The following is a 24,192-nucleotide window of genomic DNA, read 5'->3' on the forward strand; positions in this document are numbered from 1 at the left end:
GCTCCAAGATATAAATTTGTCTCAAATAGTTTTCTCTGTTATGATAAAAGATGCGAAAATAACTCAAATAACTCCTAACTTTAAGAGTAGTTGCAACCTTCCAGCAGATTATAATATTATTTTCTTTATCGAATTACCATTGGTGCACCATAACTAAGTATTTTTATGACTGGTGAACTACTTCCAATGAAACTACTTCCAGTGTGTGCTTGCATCTGAGTATTTATCAGCAATAATGAATATAATCTAAATTTTGTATTTATTCTTTAATAGGAGAGATACCCTAAATTGCTCTTTAGTAAGATTGTGATATATTAATATATATATATATATATATATATATATATATATATATATATATATATATATAATCCAACACTATTAAGTGAATAGATATAAACAGTGCTACAAACTTAAAAACTAGCCTCTCTAAATTTACTCATACATTGAACATTCATTCAGTACCTGCTACATGCCAGGAATTGCATTAAGAAACAAGAAAAAAAAAAAAAACACAGAAATCAGGATACTTGTTTCTAAGATATCATCAGCAAATAAATAATTACTTTCCAAAGGATTAACTGATATATTAAGATAACATTATCTACCAGCAAATATCATGTTGTATAATTCATATAAACAATAATAATGATTAATTGCAAACTTTGTTCAGAGTCCATAAGGGTATAAGTTCATATTTAGCATATAAACACCAAAGTTTTTAAAAAGTCACATATTTTTTTTTACTATAATATTAAAGGATTATTTTCTTCTGGATCAGGCTATCTGTAAGTCTGCATCAACAATCAATAATATCCACTATTCAAAAAATAAACTGCAGATCTGGCCGGCGGCCAGTTGATGAAATGGTATTATTTAAAATAAAATATAAACTAAGATTGCGTTGAATCATCAAATAAAAATATACCTAAGTGGAGGAAAACTGATTAGGCATTTCAAAGTACATGATACACCCAAAAGAGTGATTTCTAAGGTGCCTTTGAGCTCTTGGATTCAAAGAGCTCTTAACAAGATAATTATGCTCTTTTTAAGATTTCAAGGTCTTATCTCATTGATTGGTGAAACACTCTATATTTTTGAAACCAGAAAAATGAAAATAGAAAATTATACAAGGAACCTTGGAAATCATGATTAAGAATCATTTAAAATTTTTGAAACACCTTCAGTGAGAGATTTAAATGTGGGAAGGAAGAAGAGAGGGGAGAGACAGAAGGAGAGCATAAGCATTAGTTCAGCACAACTGTCTACATACCCTAGACTCAGCTTGCCACTTCATCCATCATTCTCCTCACATTTGTTTCTTAAACTTTTGGTACTCAATAATACAGTATTTGAACTTTTTGTAGTCGTAATTAAGCCCTTGGACTTCCCATGATAAGAAACAGTGTGTCTAGAGAGGTAGGCAACTCGATCTGAGTTAAGAAATTTCCTACATTCAGAGAAATGCCACTTTTCAGGCTAGAGTCACTTCCTGGTGAATCAGGTTTAAAAGCTCAGAAACAGTAGCATACTTGCTCATCACTTGTTATTTTACAGCTTGTATTTCATTCAACAATAACTGAGTAACAACCCAAATTTTATTTATTTATTTTTTTTTCAAAAACCTCAGCTTAAATGTGAATAAAGTTAATATGAAATTGGAGAATTTGTTAAGTTTATACAGTGTTATTTGTTCACAAAACAAATATAAGTAACAGGGAATATGGCAGAATTCAAGAGGTAAAAGATGAATTCTAGTCATGCTTTGGTGACATGGGTATCAATATCAAACAACCCAGTGATAGTCATAATTTCTAAATACTCTGGCTACATCTGGAATTTTTTCCTACTATACATAGCTTTTTTTTAATTTTTTATTTTTTTATTGGTTGTTCACAACATTACAAAGCTCTTGACATATCATATTTCATACATTAGATTGAAGTGGGTTATAAACTCCCAATTTTACCCCAAATGCAGATTGCAGAATCACGTCGGTTACACATCCACAATTTTACATAAACAATCCAAATTTTAATATTCTGCCCATTCATCTGCCAAAGACAAAGTATTGAAGGGCATTATCAAGGCCAACAACCACATAATTGTTTACCACTGTTACCTAGTTCTATAATATTTTTAAGATTATTGAATTTCTTTCATTTTCAAATTAAAATAAATTTATTTTTAAGCTGACACATATGAAGATTTTCAAGGTATTCACAACAATGTGTGCCATTTCCAGAAACATGTGAGGACATTCCAGTGGTAAACTATTATTTTATTGTGGCCTTTGTTTCTTTTAAATTATTTATTGGTGCAATTCATTCTGCCACACTCATACATTAATAATTTGATCAATCTCATTCCAGAGTACACCTGATTTCCTTGCTCTCCCCTACTGATATCACTTCTATCATTATTATTTAAATTAATGCAATCTATCTATCTATCTATCTATCTATCTATTATATATACATATACACACACATATGTGTGTGTGTGTGTGTGTGTGTGTGTGTGTGTGTGTGTGTTTGTGTATACATGCAGGATTCACTCTGGTACATTTACACAAATCCAGCATAATTTGTTAGATTTGTTCACTAGTATGTCCCCATATGTTCTCCTTCTCCCTCCCTCTCAAGCAACTTCATCTATTGGTTTCCCTTCTATTTTTCTTTATGAATTCCTTTTTACCTCTCTCTAGCTTCTTCATAAAAGAAAATATTCAACACTTGACTTTCTAAGTCTGGCTTATTTTGCTTAGCATTATGTTCTCCATTTCCATTAATTTGCCAACAAATGCCTTGATTTCATTTTTTTTATGGCTGAGTAGAATTCTCTTGTTTATATATACCACATATTTTTATCCATTCTTATGTTGATGGACACCTGAGCTGGTTCCATAACTTGACTATTGTAATGTACATAGCAGCATAAATATTCTATCTGATTTTGAACTGTTTTAAACAAACTGAAACTGTTTTAAGATAGAAACATAGATTCCTTCAATTTTTCTTTTTTCAGTACAGGAGAGTGAACTGAGGGGCACTCTATCATTGAGCTGCGTCCCCATTACCACCGTCCATCTTTATTTTGACACAGGAACTCACTAAGTTGCTGAGGTAGGCCTTAAACTTGTGATCCTACTGTGACAGCTTCCTGAGTAACTAGGATAAGTGTGTGACACAACACTCAGCTGAGTCATTTAACTGTTGAATACAATTGACACTAACTTATATTATGAACTCAGTTTTGTAGTTTTGACAGTTCTGATGTCAATGGAGTAATTTTGAATACTTCTATTTTTTACATCAAATTTTATTTAAAAAAATTTTATTATTCTATTAAAAATGTGCAATACTCCTTGTTAACTTAAAAAACACTTGAATCTACAAATTTTCACAAAACAACCTACATCAAAGAAAGCAAAGAAATATCAAAATTTTAATGTCTAGCATCTTAGTTTTTACTAATTTCGGCATTTATGTGATTATGCAAAAATTAATATACTTCCTGGAAAGAGTGATGCATGCCTTTACTCCCAGCAGTTCAGGAGGCTGAGGCAAGATGATTATAAATTCAAAGCCAGCCTCAGCCACTTAGCAAGTCCCTAAGCAATTCAGCAAGACACAGTCTCAAAGTATAAAATAAAAAGGTCTGGGGATGTGGCTCAAGGTTTAAGTGCCCCTGGCTTCAATTCCTGATACTCCTCCTGCACGCCCCCCCCAAAAAAAGTAAAAGTGTTGGGGGAGTACCATTAAAATAGAAGAGACATCAGTAGAGTAGAGGAAAGGGATGTACTTATGTGTAAATAGGGAGAAGATTTATTTTATGGAGTTTGGGATAACATCATGCACGTTGCTTATCACTTTTACAGCTGCACTCAATAAATAGTATTATATTTAACTAAGCTAAACCAGTATATTTTTACCTTGGGAATAAATATGTCTCTTATAAAATTGAGAGTATCTGATATACAATATAAATTAAAGTTATAAACTAGATTTGTTTATATTTCCCTTATTGAAGGATTTTTTTTCACTTCTCAATCAATAGTTTAAGAAGCACTCTCAAAATAAGTTGGATATTTTTTTCTTACCATATGATAAATGTGAAAAAAATGGATAAAAATAATAGGTACTTTCATCATAGCATGTTATTCTAGTGAAAAAAAATTTCAGTGTAAGTGGAAACAAAATCATTTTATTTTAAACTAAGATTTCATCCTGATGAGTAATCTGAGACCAAATTATTGCTTTTTGGAAAGCAATATGTGTATCCTTATATGATATTAAACATCTAAATAATAAATTTTTCCCTGTCCAACATGAAGGATGGCATTCTATTCTTCTTGATCAAAAGAATACCATTAAGTTTAAGCATAAACTTCATTTTCCATGTTGCATGATATGCACCTTCAAATTTGGTACCTATCTCCTACTTATCTCTCCTCATTTATTCCAGATATGTTTTGTTTCTGTCCCTTCTATAGCATTAGCTATAAATTTTGTGCTAAATATGCTAGTTTTTAATAATAGTAAACAAAAGACACAAAAAATCTAGATATCAAACTATAATACATATATTTTCTAATAATATTCCATTGAGAAATACACAAAGGCACTTCAGAGACTTAAGCACATTTAGTGCCTGCATTTTGATATCTAAACTATTTATTTGCTAATAAAAAAAACAGACATCCTTAGAAAAATGAATCAAGGGCAAGGGCAATGGAAATACAGGATTAATCCATAATATTATATAGTAAGAAAAAAATAAAAGAAAATATCCTAAAAAATTATATGAATAAGACAAAGAACACAGGAATCAAGGTAAATAAATAAATGTAGTATGGTATGAGCAACAAAATAATGATAGAAATAGAGTAAAATCCACTGAGTAAAATAAAAATTTATGTTGTATCAGTGTTCTCATTTAACTCTTAAGAATATATTTATTTTTTTCTTGATTTCTTCTATCATTTAATCATTCAAATAGTGTATTACTTAGTCTCCATTTGTTATCATAGTTTGTATTTTTATTTTATCATTGATTTTTGATTTCATTCCATTGTGCCTGGAGAGATTGCAAGGTATTATCTATTTTTTTCAATTTACTAATAGTTTCTTTCTGGCATAAGATATGCTCCATCTTGGAGAAGAAGCCATGTGCTGCTGAGGAGAAAGTATATTTGCTCATTGATGGATAAAATATTCTATATATCTATGTTAAGTATAAATTATTAATTATATTATTTAGTTTTATAGTTTCCTTATTTTGTTTTTTGGAAGATAAGACATGTCCAATAGTGGGAGAGGTGTGTTAAAGTCACCCAGTATTATTGTATTGTGGTCTGTTTGTCTCTTGAAATTGAGAAGGTTTTTGTTTAATGTACATAGATGCTCCATTGTTTGGGGCATAAATATTTATAAGTGTTATGTCCTGCTTATATATACTTCCCTTAAGAAATATAAAATGTCCTTCTTGTCTCTTCTAATTAACTTTGGTATAAAGTCTACTTTATCTGAGATGAGAATGGAAACCCCTGCTTTTTTATGTAATCCATATGAGTGATAAGTTTTATCCCATTCTTTCACCTTAAGCCTATGGATCTTTGTCCATGAGGTGAGTCTCTTGAGGACAGCATATTGTTAGGTTTTACTTTTAGTCCCATCTGCCAATCTATGTCTTTTCATTGATGAGTTTAGGCCATTAACATTCAAAGTTATTATTGAGATATGATTTGTGATCCCTGTAATTTTAGTTATTTTTGGGTTTTGATTTGTTTTAGTTTCTCCTTTTGGTTCCTTTAGTGTAGATCCTCCCTTTGTTGGTTTTTTTTTTTTCACTTCATTCTCATGGAATAGTTTTTCAAGGATGCTCTGTTGTGTATGCTGTGTAGTTTTGAATTCTTTGTATTTTTGATTATCATGGAAGGTTTCCGTTTATATCCAAAGAACTTAAAATTAAAATACTACCATATTTTACCACAGTATTTACCACATCAATGTTTATAGCAGCTCAATTCACAATAGCTAATCTATGAAACCAACTTAGGTGTCTGTCCTTCAATAGATTAATAGATAAAGAAATGTGATATATATATATATATATATATATATATATATATATATATATATATATATATATATCACTGAGTGTGTATATATACAAAATCAGTGGAATATCACTCAGCTTTAAAGAAGAGTGAAATTATGTAATTTGCCAGTAAATGGATGGAATTGGAGAATATCATGCTAGATGAAACAATCCAATCTTAAAAAAAATATCAAAGGCTGAATGTTTTTCACTAATATGTAGATGCTAGTTCACAATAAGGTGGGGGGCACTAGAGAAGAATAGTGTTACCTTAGATTAGGTAGAGGGAAATATTGGGAGGGAAGGAGGTGGAATGTGGGGATAGGAATGATAGTAGAATTAAATAGACATTATTACTTTATGTATATACGTGACTGCATAACCAATATGATTCTACAACATGTACACTCAGAAAAATGAGAAATTACATCCCATCTATGTATGATATATTAAAGTGCATAAATGCATTCTACTGTCATGTATAATTAAAACAAATTTAAAAATTAATTTAAAAACAAAATTTATGTCTATTCTGTTATAAATAAATGAATAAAGAGTTAAAAAAAACACCTCATTCATCACAGAATTCCAAGGAAAAAATAGAATAGTGAAAAGAGAAACTTCATCGTTTGGCAAATATTATGCCAATAATGATTGTAGGCAAAAATCATTACTGGATGCTAAAATTACTGGGTAAAAATATTATAAGTAATAGGATATTTGCATAGTCTGAAAGTACTGTCATATATGAAAAAAACACACTCCAAATATTAACTCTATGGTAGAGAAAAGACAGAAAATTTAAAAATGGCAGATATTTAATCAAGTGATCAAAGCAAATATCATCTGTGATGAGACATCTTCTTTAAGAGCACATCACTTCCATGGTGTTTATGGAGAACATGCATAGTCTGAATTTAGTCATAAAGAGTTTCTTTTTTTTTTTTTTTTTTTTGAGACAAGCCTTGCTATGTTGCACAGGCTGGCCTCCTACTTCTAGACTCAAGCAATCTTCCTGTCTCAGTTTCAAGAATAGTTGGAATTATTAGTGTGGCCACTAAGCTCAGCTCATGAAGAACTTTTAGTCAAACTCAAATTGAGGGACCTTCTAAAATATAGCTGTTCGATGCTCTTTTTAAAAAGGACCAAGGTCAAGAAAGACAAAAATTAAGATAGTGTCCCCTAGTGGAGAAAATTAATGTGATAACACAACTTAATGTGTGATTCTGGAACAGGAAAAGGAAGCTAATGAGACAGTTGACAAAAATTGAATAATATGTATACATGAGTCAATACTATTTTATCAGTGTTAATTTCCTGGTTTTCATCAATTCACTAAGGTTATGAAAGACATTTGGGAAAGCTGGGTGAAAAATATACCAGTATCCTATTCTTTGTGCTAGTTTTAAAGTCTGAAATTATTACAAAATGAAAAAGTTTAAGTGAAAATGAGCTAGAAATGTATTTTTTTAAGTCTAACATTTGAAGTTAGGAATCATATATCTCCTCAGCCTTTCCTTTGTATGCTAAATATGTTTCACTTTGGACAAGATTTCCAGAACCCGTACTATATTTGCAACTCCATTATTTAAAGCTCATTTGTCAGTAGCCCTTCTAATGTATGTTACCAGGAATGTCTATAATATACTGATACAGAATTTTTTTAATGTAATTTATGAAATTTAATTTAAATTTTAATCAAATTTGATGTCTTATTTTTTTAAAATAAAAGAGCTGAAAGTTTATTAGTGAAAATTGCAGTTAAACTTTAAAAACAGATTAAAGCATACAGTTGGATTAATTCAACATGAATTCAAATTAAACTTGAGGATTTCTTTTCACTGAGGTCAAACTATATTTTCCCATCTTATCCTATGCAATTGATTGGTTTAAGCCAACTGTAAAATTACATTTTCCCTTCAATATTCCCATCCTTTCAATTTTAACTTATATTTTACACTGGTTTAGCAATGTTAGACTAGTCTGATTATTCTGATTATATCTGACTATGATGAATATATTTTTTGTTTTCAATTGACAAAAAGAAAAAGTATATATTTGTGTCCTACAATATGACATTTTAATACATGTACACAGTGTGAGATGATGAAGTCAGGCTAACTGGCATATCTGTCATCTTAAATATTTTTTGTTGTTGTTCTGGGAACATTCAAAATTATTTTTACTACTTATTTAAAATATTCAGTTAATCTTTGCCAATTATAAATATGCTGCTGTACTTGTAAAACTTAAGAAGTTTTTCTACCTACACTCTGTTAGCCATCATCTCTTCATAACCCCTTCGCAGGCTCTGAACTTAACAGCCTAGCGAAAGCGACCTCACAAACTTGGGTCCCTGGAGGCTCAGGGCCCGCCCTAGCGACCAACGTGGGGCCCTGGAGAAGGGAATCTCTGCCTGGAGGGGCGACTGAGGCGTAGCACCTGGCGGTTTCCTGGGCAACCAGCGCTGCCTCAACTCCTTCTCCCCCGCTAGCACCCCGCCGGGCGCCCCCCTCGGCGCAGAGGCACCAACAAGCGCCCTAGATTCTTTCCAGAAAGCATTCAGCCTTTCTCACCTCTCAGTGCGTGGTGCATGCCACCAACGCCGCTGTACAGCTCAAGGACCCGCAAGGGCTCCATTCCTCCAGCCGCCACCTCCAACGCCGCAGCCTGGGAGCTAGGCCTGCCGGTCCCTCCACTCCTGCTCCCGCAGCCCCCACCGCTCCCTCTGCCTCTGATTCCGCGGTTTTTCGGTTCCCTGACTCTGTCGCTGGGCTCAGGACTTTACTGGGCAGCGCAGGGCCTGGGGACTTGACAGAGGTGGTGGTGGGGGAACAAAGCACGGGAAACTATGAGGCTTCCAACTGAATAGCAGCCATTCCAGAGCCTGATTGACGTTCATTCTTCACTGATTGTTTGCTGTGGCCTTGAGTGGGAAAGAAACCCGGAGCTCAGAAGAGGAGTGAAAAACTGCCTTGCCTTCGAAGTGAATCCAGAACAAATTGTTTTTCAGGCGGGCTATTTTTCTGCCCCTTGGAAGTCTGAAGTGTCCAAACATTCCTTCTACTAATCTTGAGCAGGACCACCTACTCAGTAGTGTGTGGCTGCAGCTGCCTGTTGGGATGATGCAGATAAATCAGACCAGCCTATTCTCTAGAGAAACTTCCAGAATTAGAAGCAGAACACTGAGTGAGTGACAATAACTCCAGCGATGCTTATTGTCATCATTAATAGTGTTAATTATATTTCAGCTTGGGAAATAAGCCCACATAGGATACATTGTTCTTAATAGTTCTCTGCACTATGAGCTTCCAAGAACTAGGGACTTGACTCTCCAGGATGGTCCTTGTGATCAAGTGGTTAGAGGTTCGATTATAAACTAAGATAAGTAGCCAGGAAAGAGGAAGAAGAAATATTCTCATGGTGAAGAGAATGTCCTTCTATTTGTTCTCAATACTGCCACAGGTTAACCTTTGTTAAGATCAATTTAGAGGTGCTGCTTGTAGAGAAAATGATTTGTTAGAAACTTAGCATGCCTGCTAATGTAATGGTAACAAAAATTTTACTACTATATCTGAATTATAGAACTGACTGATCCATTTTGTGTGATCTATTTTTAATTGCAAGTGTATGTTAGTCTTTAAATATTTTGTTTTTGTTGTTCACTTATTTCAGATAAGAAGAGTTTCTATGATAGAAAGATACCAGAAAACTGAATTTTAGCCTTGGCATTGCCAGTAACTGATTGTGAGTTTGAGATAAGTGGTGTTGTCTCATCTGTAAAATAAATGGGAAGGAAGGAAGGAAGAGATGAGTGCTGACAGTGTTGCAGTTCCAAGATTCCATGGTTGGTTTAGTATTTGAAAAAATAAGTTCTTTTTTGGCCCCATGATAAGTATCTGTTCTAATTAAATATCTAGAAAGATTTTTTATCTGCCTTAAACAAATATAGTTTTAAACAAACTCATAAAACTATACATATATACACAAACATATACACAACATACATGTAATGCATAAAACAAACTCATGATATTTATTATATGATATTAACACCATAAACAATTATCCGCACATAAAGTATAAAGGGGGCTTGATAGTCCCAGAGATTTATATATAGTCAACAGCCAATTTAATAAATAAACCTAGAATTTGTTCAGCATTAGCACTATAAATCAAAACATACAATGGAGAGCCTTCCCTTGTAGGAGGGGCCAGTACATACATATGTGGCACAGTTGATGAAAAATACCAACCTCCTAAAAGAAAGGGGGCTAAACCACCATTCCTGCACAGGCTAGTATTTAAGTATTCAATCTGATACTTGAGAGTCTTTGCAATGTAGCCTGGAACTTATTTTTCTTATTTTGATTTCTCCCTTTCTTGAACTCTGTTGTAAACTAAGTTGATCAGCATTCCCTAGACATACCTGTCACTTCTCTGCCTCTTTCCTTGCTGATACTCATTACCTTACCTAGAAATCTCCTAACCATCTTTAATGCCTACACTTCAAGTGAAGCCTTCCTTTTAGATTCCCAGGCTAGAAACCTTAACTCATTTCAGTTTTCTCAATCTCCCTCCTTTGCTGAAAACACAGGTTCCTCCCTGTTCCTACACTAAATCCTTTTAGTTCCTTCTAAACCTGTTTGCAGCTCCCATGAGCCACATCATCACTTTTTGTGATATTTTCTCTCTAAAGTTCTTCGTATGTGATAAATTTTTCAAGAAAAAACTTTCTGCATAATCATAATTCATAACTACCTCCATGAAAGTATCTGCACAAGTTAGGATCCCTTGGATTACATGCACTCTCTTCCAATTTCTGATACAAACTGTGTGATTTAGGAAGAGAACCAGGAGGGTTGACACAATGGGGAGCAGCTGAGAAGAAAGATAGGATGAACAAATAGAGGGGGAAAAGAGAACATATATTGACTTATTTTTTTTCTCAAACTGAATCTAGAATGTTCACAGGGGAGAAGAAAAACCTCTCTAATCCCCTTGTTTCCCATAAAATTATCCTTAACAACATTTCCAATAATGCTTATATTCTAATAAGAGAAAGTCAACACATTTTCAAAAATACAACTATCAAATCTTAGATTTTAGTATATTCAGTGTATTTTCTTTTAAAACATAAAATGCATCTTTAAGAAATAAAAATGTTAGTGAATCCATGGAAAATGAAGGCACATATAAAGCATATCAGAATTCACCAAGAGCACTTTGTAATACCAAGATGAATATTAAAATAATAGCAGGACTCTCAGTTATAGAAGGGCACATCATGCAACTTGGAATCCAGTGTCATTTCCTTCTTCCTTTCCTGCTTGTCATTATTGTCTAAAAAAATTAAATAGATCTGTTTAAAATACTTTTGGCAATCACCTTAGGGTTTCCATGATCCAGCTCATTTTTTATTCCTCAGTGAAAAGTGAAGTGGATTCCTCTACAGGTTCACCTACAGTGAGAGAATACTCTCCTTCTGCCAATTTAGGTAATAAACAAATTCCATTCTGGTTTTACATAGAAAAAAAGAATCATCTTAATAAATTTCATGGAAAATGAAATCTCATCGTATAGAATAAATTGATAATAAATGTCCTCAAGAGACAAATTATAATCAGAAGAAATTTGAATTGGAAAGATCCTTAGCAGGCATGTGCCACTCATGAGCTCCCATGAATTTAAGAACTCTTTCTACCAAGTTACTGATATTTGAGCTTTAAAAAACGCAGGCATTCAAGTAGCTAATGAGGGTACATGGTACTACCTAGAGTGAGCAGTTTGATCGTGAAGACCTTGAATTATTAGAAAACTGTATAATTACTAAACTCAATTCCTTTTAGACTTGCCCTCTGTACTGACTTTTAAAACTCTATTTTATTATTCATTATAACTAAAAACACAAGCTCAAGAGCCAGAATGTAGATAGGAATCACAGGTCTCTACTTCTTACCTGGGTGACCTGGATTAAGTCACTTAGCCTCTCTGAGCCTAAGCATAACTCTAAAATATACAAATAAATTGGACATGTGATTGCTGAAAAGGTTAAATGAGGATCATTTAATTATATTCTGGTATGCAACTTTGCCTGTTGCATACCAGAATATAAATAGCTGTATGCTTATTGAATAGTTTCTATATACAGTAGCCCCTTTTTATCTGCTGTTTCACTTTCTGCAGTTTCAGTTACCTGCAGTCAGCTGGGGTCCAAAAATATTAAATAGAATTCTCCAAAAACAGTGCTTTAAATTATGCATTATTCTGAGTAACAACATGAAATCTTGTGCAGTCCCATTCCATCCTTCCCTGAACATCAATCAGTCCTTTGTCTGGTATACCCATGTTTGATATGCTACCTGCCATTGACATCTTGATTATCCAATAGACTGTTGAAATATTGCCATGCTTGTGTTCAGTAACCTTTATTTTACTTCACTGCAGCCCCAAAGCACAAAAATAGTGATGCTGACAATTTTATTACAGCATATCATTATAATTGTTCTATTTTGTTATTATTGTTATTAATCTTTATCTGTTCTTAACTTTTAATTTTAACTGTATCACAGGTGTGTATATGTGGAAAAAACACTATATACACACACACACACACACACACACCACACACACACACACACATATATATATATTTAGAAAGAGAGAGAATTTTTTAATATTTATTTTTTAGTTTTCGGTGGACACAACATCTTTATTTTATTTTTATGTGGTGCTGAGGATTGAACCCAGCAACCCGCACATGCCAGGTGAGTGCATTACCGCTTGAGCCACATCCCCAGCCTCCACATTATATTTTGAGTTCAGTACTACCCATGATTTTAGGCATCCACTGGGAGTCTTGGAGCATATCTCCCAAGGATAAAAGAGGACTAATGTAATGGTCCTTTCAACTCTGATGTGACATGAATCCAATCTTTTATGTCAGTTATACTCCAGTTTGGTGATGCTCATTTTAGGAGCTAAAACTGAACATTGGACCCTGAGAAAGGTCAAATATTCAGACTCTAGAATGGTCCGTTAGCTACAGTCTAAGGGCTCTAGGAAAGGGTGGGCCTTGTTGTAGGTGTTCAGGAGTAGCCTGGGCTTGGGCCAGGGTGAGTAAAACTGGAAACTGGAATCCATAGACCTTGCTGAGAAGATGATGAGTGTGAAAACACAGGAAGTCAAAGACAGACTTTTCCATAGGTAGTAAGAGACACCTCCTAATTGAGGTTAAGCAGACCTGGTGTGGAGGTGGAGGGTACCACTAAAAGCATAGTCATTTGTTAACTGTTTTATGTTCCCGGCACTGAAGAAATATTCAATAAAAAATTTTAAAAATTTTTTAAAAATCTATTTCAAACCATAAATTGTCAATAGTATTTTAAAAGTGGGGAATGTCTTCTATTTCCTAAGCATAGGACTTTTTACTAATTTCACTGATTGTTGATCAAAATTTTCATTGATTATCTAGAGCTAAACTTTACAATAGAAGAGCCACTACCCACATCTGATGACTTATTTAATTCACAAAAAAATGTAGTTCAGCAGTCACATTGGGTACATTCAAGTGCTCAACAGTCACAAGTCGCTACTGGTTACCCTATTGCTTAACACAGAGAGTATTTTCATATCACAGAATGTTCTCCTGGGTAAAACCACTCTAGAATGATGGTCTCCAAGTTACCACTTTTATGTCTAGGACTTCCATAAAGAAACTGTGCCAAAATGTCTACAAACTGCTTAATAATTCATATTGAACACTGATTTAAAATAAGACCCCCAAAATAGGACTAGAAGGAACTCAAATAAAGCAAGTTTTGCATCAAAACTCCTTTTCTTTCTCTAGCATCTAGTTACCTTTTCGATTGACTGTCACAACAGGAAAGAGCAGATGTGTTCTGTCAGCAGCATGATAAATTTTCAAGAGAAAAAGAACAGATGGAAAGTAAACTTTCTGGTGTCTTCAAGGAGTAGTACTTTTCTATTGAAAAAGAATATTCTGGTGACCTCTAACTGGGAATAATGTTATCTTATACTTACCCCAGAAGAAAAAGAATGATTTTAAAAGAAACAAGAGGAAATTTTATTTTAATTTCTACTGGAACACATAAATACCATGCAGCCTGCCTGATATCTTGCCATAATTTTGCTACTTGAAATTATTTTTGAAATTTCTCATTCAAAACTGTTTTGCAGCAATATTAAATATTATATTTTAGTCAAATTAAAGATAGTGGGGGTCTTTGGGGGCTGGGGTTGTAGCTCAGTGGTAGAGTACCTGCCCAGCCCAAGTGAGACACTGGGTTCAATCCTCTGCACCCCATAAAAATTAATTAATTAATTAAAGGCATTGTGTCCAACTAAAAAATATTTTAAAAATATATAGTGGGAATTTTTCTTTAAAACTGCTTTCACCAGCTCCTTCCTCTGGAATGAACCTTAAGAACTATATGGTCCAGTGTTTTCCAAATTCATTTTTCCCCCAAACTTTTGTTCAAACACAAACTCATTTAGAATCAGAGCCAAGAGAGATGGAGACATAGAACAAGTGCAAGGTCCCATGCACACAAATCCTAACTGCTCTGTTGTTGAAGCATGGATGGTAGTGGGCCCAGAATAATGCTAGATTACCTCCTATTCCCCATCAATTCCTATGGCTTCCTCCCCAAAAGACCTATATCGTATACCACTGATTTCATGTAATCTGTTTTAAAGATGAAGACCTGGAGATCCAGAAAGTTTTAATATTTTGTCTGGTGTCACAGCTAGGTGGAAGAAGCCCAGCTCAGTTCCCTCTCAGTTCCCTCTGTCAATCATGGCTTTGCCATAATATAATACAAAACATGCTGAGTAGGCTCAGTGGACCCAGGCCTGCTGGGCCCCTTGACACAGAAGCAAAGCCAGGAATCTAAAGTAGCTCTAGGATGAAGATCACATTGCTTCCTGAGAACAGGCTGACCTGAGAACTGAGGGCAACTTTTGAGATCTAACAAGCAAACCAAAGCCAACAAAGCAATGCATGTTATAGAGGTCAGACAAAAAAGGTTAACATTGCATAGTAAAAGAGGACCGATCCACAGACTAATTAGCAGCATGTGTGATAGCTCTTCTGCCAATCACTCTAGCAAGACAGCCTAATACAGTGCGAGAAACATGGCCCTTAGAATCAGATGGGTTAATATGAATCTTGCTTCTTGCTTAAAATACTCAGTTCTCCTACGAAATAGGTAATATTTGCTAAAAGGTAGCTGTTTGTACTCAATTTTATACATATGTACTTCATAGATGTGGAAGATGGATAGATACATATAATCAATAATAAGCCTAAAACATTAAATAATTTTTTCTTCCAATTTTCTGAACAACTTTGTCAAAACATAAGATATAACCCATTCTTTTCTAATAGAGGAAATTCTAGTATGCTTTCAAAAGCAGTATATTAACATGAGATCAGTTTGCATATTACACAACAAGATTCCTTTCCTCATCTATTTCTAACACAGCTTTCATTCTTCCATGTGGGCAAATATAGCCCATGCTGGGACCACAGGAGAGCTGTTGTTACTTTGTTCCTTTTGTCTAGCAATTCACCCACTCAGATCTGCTGGAGGGAACCAAAACATACAATCCAGAACTATCAATATTAAGAAAAGGAAATAAATATTCAAACTCCATGAACTCCTTATTCTTCTTCATAGTCTGTTTCTGTTTTTCATTGCTACATCATTAGAATGATAAACTACAATACAAAAATAAAGGACATACTTACAAGATTTTTTCTAGCCCTGTTTATTTAGGACTAGATTAGTTACATGAAAGTATCACTTAGAATCATCTGCATATGATCCAATCATGATTAAAATAGCTAAAATGTCATAAAAGTTCCCTGGAACTACAATCAATCTATTCTGTCTACATAAGAAAAAACCCTATACTTATTCTAAATTGTTAACTTATCAGCTTACAAAGTCAGTTTTAGAGTCTAATAAAAGCACACCTATTCCCCAAACTCTCACTTCATATGCAGAATCTATCAATCCTTATTTTACAGAGCTAAACTTTTTCCTGCAGACAGACCATGAGTGTTTCATTTCCATGTAGGGTAACTATTGCTAAGCTAAAATATCTAAATTCCCCAAAGGAACTTGTTCTATGTTTACTCTCTCAAAAAATACTGAGTGGCTAAAATAGGCTATATTTCAATTGATGGCAAAAGTACATTTTACCAGTAGGGTGGTATAACTAATAAGACAATCTAGGCTTTTAAGTTTCAAAGAATTTTAAATAATTAAAATGTTTATTAATCAGTTTTAGACCTATCAGCTTTTCTTGTTGGATATTCAGTTTTTTTATGAAGAAAAAAAGAAAAACTTCATGTTTATAAATTAACATATATTTGCAAATCACATAATCACATATATAAACAAATGAAAATAAAAAGATAGCACCAGCTTTATCTTAAAAAAAAAACCCTACAAGTTATCAAATAAAAAAAAGAGTTGGCAAATATTTTAAAGAAGAATTCCATATTAGGAGTTTTAAAAATGATTCTTGTTAGGAAAGAATGTCAGGAATCCACATATCGCATTCTCTCTTATTCCTTTCATTTTAGGACTACATTCTAAAGTAGGGTGGAAAAATGCAACAAAGACCATTTTGTATAAATCCTTGTAGTTTATAGATTTAATATCCAAAACTTAACATCACAGTTGAATCATATCACTTGTTCCTTCTAGGGCAAGATATTACTATTTGGAAAACAATTTTTAAAATATTACCAGAAGTGAGAGGGTCTTGATGAGCAGTAAAGTAATAATAATCAGTAAACCTCAGAATATTGGGAGCCCAATCCAATTGTAAGAGTCTTCTGACCATTGTTTCTCAATTTTGCTAATAAGAAAATGTTTACCAATAACACATAATTTAGAAAATGAAGAAATATATAAACAAAGAAAATCAGAACTACATTAGATACCCATGGCTGAATTTTCATGTTTTTCCCTTTAATATTTGCACTAATTGTCTTTTACCAGACCTATTTACCACTAATTATCTTTTAATCAGAACATTATTGCAGATCCATCCTACATATATGAGCCCTCTCATCTAGTATTTTAACATGATCAGTTCTGTTTTTCATTAGACATACCAAAGAGACCTGTGATTTTTAAATTTATTTTTATTTTTTCTGAATTTTAGAAAGAATATGTGCTGATGGTGAGGGGTAAAACAAATGACACAAATTTAACATTCAAAGCTCCTAATATATTCTTCAGATAGAGTCTACAAGTGGGATTCCTGGGTAAAGACTTATAATTATAACCTGAGTTCTTGAAACTGGTTTCCCCCTCTGCACTGTCATGAGAAGTGAGCCAAAACAGCGTATCATTTTTATTTACCATTACTGATTAGTATTGAGGGTTAATTATTGTCATCTGTTTTTTTTTATTTTGTCAATTACTGGTGATATGCGTTCTTTTCTGATGAAGAAATATTCCGTTTCTTACTGAATAATCATAATTTAATTTTTATCATTTATTTTTTAAATGAGCCAAATTTGCCTACATGTTCTTATTTTTAAAATTTATTTTCATGTAGGATGTGAAATGAGGTTTTAAGACTGAACTTTTCTCCAAATATCCAGTTTTTCCTTTCATATTGTTTTGTGATACTTTTTAAAAACAAGTTATAATTTTATTTGGTATGATCTGTATCCCTGTCATGTGTCTGCTATTTTTTCTGAAAATTTAACCCAGTAGTCCCCCATTTTCCCTGAAAAAAAATGAAATGTAGTCTTTCAATTCAAAGGATACAAAATATTAGACTTGCTTTCTTTAATGAAAAAGGTGTATTTATTTCCACCATTTCATAAGAAAATGGAAACATTCCTTCAATGGAGCATTAGAAGACAAATAAACATACCTATTTTTTATAACCTTAAAATCTGCTGATATGCATACTTATTCTACATTCCCAGGTGATGTCATCATGTCAACAATCATGAAACTTAACCAACCCAGACACAAAATAACAACAATCACAACAACAATACTTAAAAATGGTATGTTCGATTTTTAAAAGCTGCATTTTCATACTTACAACATTATTTTCACAATAATCCTGTAAGTAGGCATTATCAACATGATACTTTAGATGAAGAAAGTAAAGTTAAAAGCTCTTAAAAATTGTGATTTGTTGGGGTTGGGATTGTGGCTCAATGGTAGAGTGCTTGCCTTGCGTGTGTGAGGCACTGGGTTCTATCCTCAGCACCACATATAAAAAAAAAAAAAGTTACTGCTACAACTAAAAAACATTTTTTTAATTGTGATTTGTCTAAAATCAAACAGCTCATATATGACTGAGTCAGCACCAAAAGGAACATCTATCAAAGAGAAATTAAAATAAGCAACTAATTTTTAAATCAAATCTACACCCCGGACTCCCACAGAGTCAGAGAGGAGACCCACGGTGGCAGCGCAGCGACTCTCCGGGAATTCATGCCAGGCTCCCGGTTTAGAGAGGACTTGCCGCCTAGGGATCCACACTGGATCCACCGCAGCTGACCAGGTTTTCAGCCCAGCACTTCTCGCCTAATTCAGCCGACTCCTGACCTAGATTCCCACACTCAAGGGCGCGATCTGGGTCTGGCCCATGGTTTCGGGAGGACGTGTAAACCCTGAAGGGGTCGGATCCGAAATGGGAGCTCCCGGAGTAGGGAGAAAGCCCGAGGGCGTATTCTCTAAGAGGGAGGTTAAGGAGGCTAGGGCGCAAGTGGAGACTGCAATCACCTGCCTCTGTCTCCTGGTGCAGAGGCTGAGGTGCTAACCGGAGGGTCCCCATAACGGAAGGATTCTGGGGAAATTTAAAGGTTCTTCTATCCTTCCTTACGCCGCCTCCTCAGGAGCTTTCTGGCTTCCTCTGGAGTTGGTAGAGGCAAGCCTGGAGTCTCCCAGTCACAGCGGCTGGCCCGAGCGCGCAGGGAAAGAGGACGGACTCGGATGCGCAGGGCCCCCATTCCCCTGACGCATTTTCTGCACCACTGGTCGCCGTCAGGGAGGTGGTGGGGAAGAGTAGGAGGTTCTGGGGATGAGGCGGTTAAAAAGCACAGGGACTGGGGGGCTCCTGATTGTGCGAGAACCGCCCCCTCTCCTTTACCTTCGAGCCTACCCTGGGCTCTCCCGGCTCTGGGCCAGTCCCGCGCCCGCCGCTGGTGGATATGGAACGTGTTTCCCGGAAACCCCCAGGTAAACCTTCCTGAGTTTGGAAGGGGGACAGCTCTTCCGGGAAGCCAGTGAGAGCCAAGAATACTATGGGATAACGTGGAGGGGAGGGAAATTTTCTTTTTCTTTTCTTTTCTTTTTTTTTTTTTTTAATATGGGAAAAGCTGCTCCTGGACGGCGGGGCCTTTCCATCTGAGGCTCTCTGTCTTTGGGAAAAAGCAGAATTGCAGGCGACACCTGGGAAGGGAGGAAGAGAAGGTCCTTAGGAGAATATTTACAGGTCAAATCGATATTCCCGTTCGGCTACGAGGATGGCCAATTTCAAAGCAGATTAGATTACTTTGTGGCATTTCAAATAAAACGGCAATTTCAGAGCCTAGAGCACTTGGGCGACCCGAGGGAGCCTTCCACCAGCTTGGCTCAGTGAGCGCAGGGGCACTCTGCTGGAGCCCTCGAAGGGAATTCCTCCTCAGGTCTTTTTCTTTTAAACCGAGGGCAAAGGGGCGGCTGCGAGGGCACAGGCTGCAGCATGCTGGGCAGAGGAGAAGCAGGGGCACGCTCTAGCCTCAAGGAGCTCGGGGAGTGCAGGCTCTGAGCGCTCTGCGTGGCGCCACCGCCTCTTGCTGAACGCGGCCTTTTACTGGTTGTTTCATTTCCTTGTCTAGGTTTAGGAGATGCATGGGGACAGCCCAGTCGCACCGGGCCCCTGGACAGTGTCGCCAAAGAGCTGGGATCGCACTTGCTGCAGGTAGAACCACCGCGCCGGGGGGGAGGAGTGCTGCCGCCACCAGTCGCCCTGGCAGTTTCCCGGGCGGGGGCTCCCTTCTGACCCTGCGGCACAAATCCACAGACCACCCCCAAGCTGAAGAAGTCCCAGGGGCGGGTGGCTCCCACCCGGGAGGGTCAAAACCCAAGCGTGGATGCTTAGCCTGTCCGGTACAGCCTCAGCCCCAGCCCCAGCCTGCATCCCTGTCCCTCCCAGCGCCCCAGGAGTTTCTAGCTCACCCAGACCTAGGCGGAAAGGCGCCCCTGAACGTGGTTAAATCATTTCAACCTTACTTCGGTTTGTCCCAGACACCGGGCCAGGCTCTGGAGCCAGAGAAGCACCGTTCAGGAAGCATTGAGCCACAATGTGGCAGCGTTTAGCAAATGTGAGTGTGTGTGTGTGTGTGTGTGTGTGTGTGTGTGTGTGTGTGTGCACGCGCGCGCAGGAATGCGCAAATGAAAGGACAGCATCAATAATGAAGCAGCAACAGTTGGCACTAATGCAGAGTTTATTACAGACCATGTTTCTTTTCAAAAGATTACTTTAGCATCTGGTATCACCACCCATCTTGGTCGCTTGGTTTGGGGTCAGGCGTTTTGCGCTTCCAGTCCCCGGCCTTTTGGTCCCAGACTGCTACGCTGCCAGGACCTCAGCTTTCTATCCCTGCAGTACAGAAGCGCTGATAGGCACCCCGGCGGTGAATTTGGGATGGGTAACCTGGGCACCAGCGTCCACTTCCAAGTCAGTATCTGGCGCTAGCAGAGGACAGCAATGTCCTTTACAGAGCCTCATCAATGGCCTGATTCATTCACCACCACCACCACCACCACCCCGCCCCCCATAGAAGAATGCTTACCCAGACCTATTTTGCATTTCCTCTATTTTGTGTTTCCATTAAAAGCAGAGTGGGGGAGGGTAGGATGTTGGCTGCAGGGCGTTGTGACTTAGATCTGCAAGTTGGCCACTGAGCTCTGCATTTTGAAAAACCAGATCTTTTCAAAACTTTTGCCCCAAATGCCTGGGAATTATTTGTTTTTGAAAATACATGTGCGAGGGAGAAGGGAATGAGGGAATATTTGAAACCCGGAACTTTCACAACTAGAGAGAACTGCGGTGGCATAGCAGCCGGCCAGGTAACGCTCTCTGGGAGCCTGGCCCACACACCCTCGGCTCGCCAGCTGCCCCCCCTTCCAGCTTTGCTCTGGATGTTTTCCGTGTTTCATAGTGTCCACATTATAAGTGACACTAATATCAGGGACAACTAAGTGCTTGCAGGGGAACTTCAGAGAAAGTCTGGTGGGCAAAGTCAACACTTCCAGAGGTCTTACATTTAATTAATTCCTGAGTGGTGTGTGGATGGCTGCCTTTGCAGTTATTATACATGTAAGTGAATTAGGTAATTGAAGCTAGGAAAGCACACTCCATGTTTTCCATTAAGAATATTATTTTTTAAGCTACTGCTGGCAACGTTTAGAATTTAATTATGATAATTTCTTCACTTTTATTTGTTTTCCTAGATGTTGCAAGAGATCTGTTTTGTTAAATGTATCTCTAATGGTTTTAGAGTTTAGCAACTATGCAAAATACACCAAAGTGTCTGTAACTTTAGAAATTGCTTTATAGTTTATATTTCTGAAATATCCCAGATTCTGTTAGGAAAATGTGTTGTAGCTGAGTTAGAAACCTGAAAGTAAGACATAATCAAGTTGCTGGTCTCAACCCAGCACAGGGAAAGGTAGTGATAATTTAGTTAGCAAAGAATTTTTGCAGCAAACGGTATTTGAGACAGCAGAATGTAAGGATATCTTTCAAGTTTCATTTCTGCTACATTCTTTATAGCCCACCTCCAAGGGGGGGTAGAAAACCCAAAGGTAATCTGGTTTCAATTACATGCTGTAAAAATAGAATTTGTGGCCAGAAATTGATTTGGAATTTTTTTTTTTATGGGAGTTGCACTGCGGATTGTATGGGTCTTTCACAAACTTTATTGCTTTTCTTTGGTTCTGGATCTAAAATATGAATGAGTAAATAAAGTACAGTTTCCTTTTTCAAAAATTTATTCTTTGACACAGAAAAATAATCATTACCTTTTTATTTGTCTTAATTATCTCTTATAGTTTTATCTTATTTTTAGAGGGCTTAGGTACAAATCAGAATTTCATTTGAGTAGTTTTAATTTGTTTGGAAGATACTTTTTCTCCTTGAATTTGGCAAAAGTTATTCAATCTCTTACAAAGTTGAAATAGTTAATTCTGTAGACTTTGTCTGGTAAAATAATCGGGTATTTTGTTTTATTTTCTGGGGAGCGGCAGTGGTCGGAATTTATTATTCAAATGGTACTTATGGGTAACTAGAATATTGTAGCAAATAAAGAGTATGTCCTAGTGGTATAAATGACTGCCAATTATGACTTAAATGGTCTATATAGTAGTGGATGTTCCCCTAAGTACCATAGAACTCCAGATTTGTGCTAAGTGCTAAAATAACTCCTAACAATAAAGCTAGTAGATTTAAACTGAGCATGATAGGAATTCTCAAATGTTTCACATGATTTTTGTGATGTGGATGTAAGGTTGTTTTTAAAGTGCTTTAAAAGCATTTCAGAGCCTGGCTTGGGAAATAAACCTTTAGTGTTGTCACCTGTGGTCCTCATGGCCTTGGCTTCTTTTTTGAATTTAACAAATATGCGTTGATTTTTTCCCCCAGTTCTGGGCTCATGGATGCTGGCGAACACTTCACCACTGATCTTTATGCCTTCCTCCCACTTCACCTCCAGCCCAGTGACAGCAAAATTTCTAGATTTAATGCTGGTGTAGAACTAACATCTCTTACCCTGATACTTTTTTTTTTTTCAGACTTTGGATGGATTTGTTTTTGTGGTAGCATCTGATAGCAAAATCATGTATATATCCGAGACGGCTTCTGTACATTTAGGTTTGACCCAGGTAGGTATGGCCTAATTTTATGTACAATCAAAATATTCGATTAAATGGTAGCAGATTGTGACAGCTTTGCCTAGCCTGAAAATGAGTCTGCATTTGTGTATGAACATTATTCATAACTGCAAAATACCCCCACCCCCACCCAGTGCTGGGGATTGAACAAGCTCTACCACTGAGCTCTACCCCCAACCCCAAATTTCTCTTAATAGGATGCCCATGCAGTTTTCTTCTTCTTCTTCTTCTTCTTCTTCTTCTTCTTCTTCTTCTTCTTCTTCTTCTTCTTCTTCTTCTTCTTCTTCTTCTTCTTCTTCTTCTTCTTCTTCTCCTCCTCCTTCTCCTTCTCCTTCTCCTTCTCCTTCTCCTTCTCCTTCTCCTTCTCCTTCTCCTTCACATTTTTACCTTTTTCCTTTCTTTTTCCTTTGGGGCTTGTGACCACTATGTCTTCACTGTGGCCAGCCCAGTTCTGAGTCTGTCCTATCTATGCCCTGCCCTGTCTGCTCACCTAGTGATGTTAGATGGCACAGAAAAGAGCTTCCCCAGGGGACCTCCAGTCAGTCCACACATGCTGGGCTTCACATGGTGTTGTGCGTTGCTGTGAGGTGAGAGGAAGCTGCTGTAGAACATGGATTTTATGCGGCATGTGCTTTGGGGAGACAGAAAGGGAAGGGGTAGATTTATGAGTGTTCACATGGAATTCAAGGTCATTTTTCCTGAGTTTTTCCAGTTCAGTGGTTGTTTCAGTAAAGCATTTTATATGCTTGTGATAGAAACTCATAAAATTCAGTTTACTACTGTTTTGCACTGCAAGGTCCTGGTTTCCTTAGAACATTTAAATATTACCCATTTTTCTGGAAAAGTGAAACTATCTTCTGAAAAGGGGATTCCTCCCTTAGTAGGAAGAGATGACCTCAGCTTGTGGACCCCCAGCCAGATGAGGGTTTGGTGGAGGGTCCAGCTGCTGTCTGGGCCTGTGGATGGCCCGGACAGGGAGAAGCAGACTGGGTTTCCCTTTCACATCTCTGATTTAACAAGTGTGGAACAGAGAGATAAAAGTCACATTTTTTTATACATGCCAGGACTAAAAGTTCCTTTATGTTGTGAGCTCTCAGTGTGACTTTTCATCACAAGTGGGGACATACTTCAATGAATGACAGAGACA

The 24,192-nt window shown here is 36.5% G+C and overlaps 1 long non-coding RNA gene across 1 annotated transcript; it reads left to right on the forward strand.

Moving 5' to 3' along the window:
* The first annotated feature begins 18,920 nt into the window (after positions 1–18,920).
* Positions 18,921–23,038, forward strand: LOC144373652 (uncharacterized). Its single transcript, XR_013433249.1, has 3 exons — positions 18,921–19,349; positions 19,991–20,073; positions 22,947–23,038. It is a non-coding gene; the product is annotated as an uncharacterized LOC144373652 (long non-coding RNA).
* The last annotated feature ends 1,154 nt before the right edge of the window (positions 23,039–24,192 follow it).

The sequence above is a fragment of the Ictidomys tridecemlineatus genome, unplaced genomic scaffold (genome assembly GCF_052094955.1).
Source record: "Ictidomys tridecemlineatus isolate mIctTri1 unplaced genomic scaffold, mIctTri1.hap1 Scaffold_4535, whole genome shotgun sequence".
NCBI classification, from domain to species: Eukaryota; Metazoa; Chordata; class Mammalia; order Rodentia; family Sciuridae; genus Ictidomys; species Ictidomys tridecemlineatus.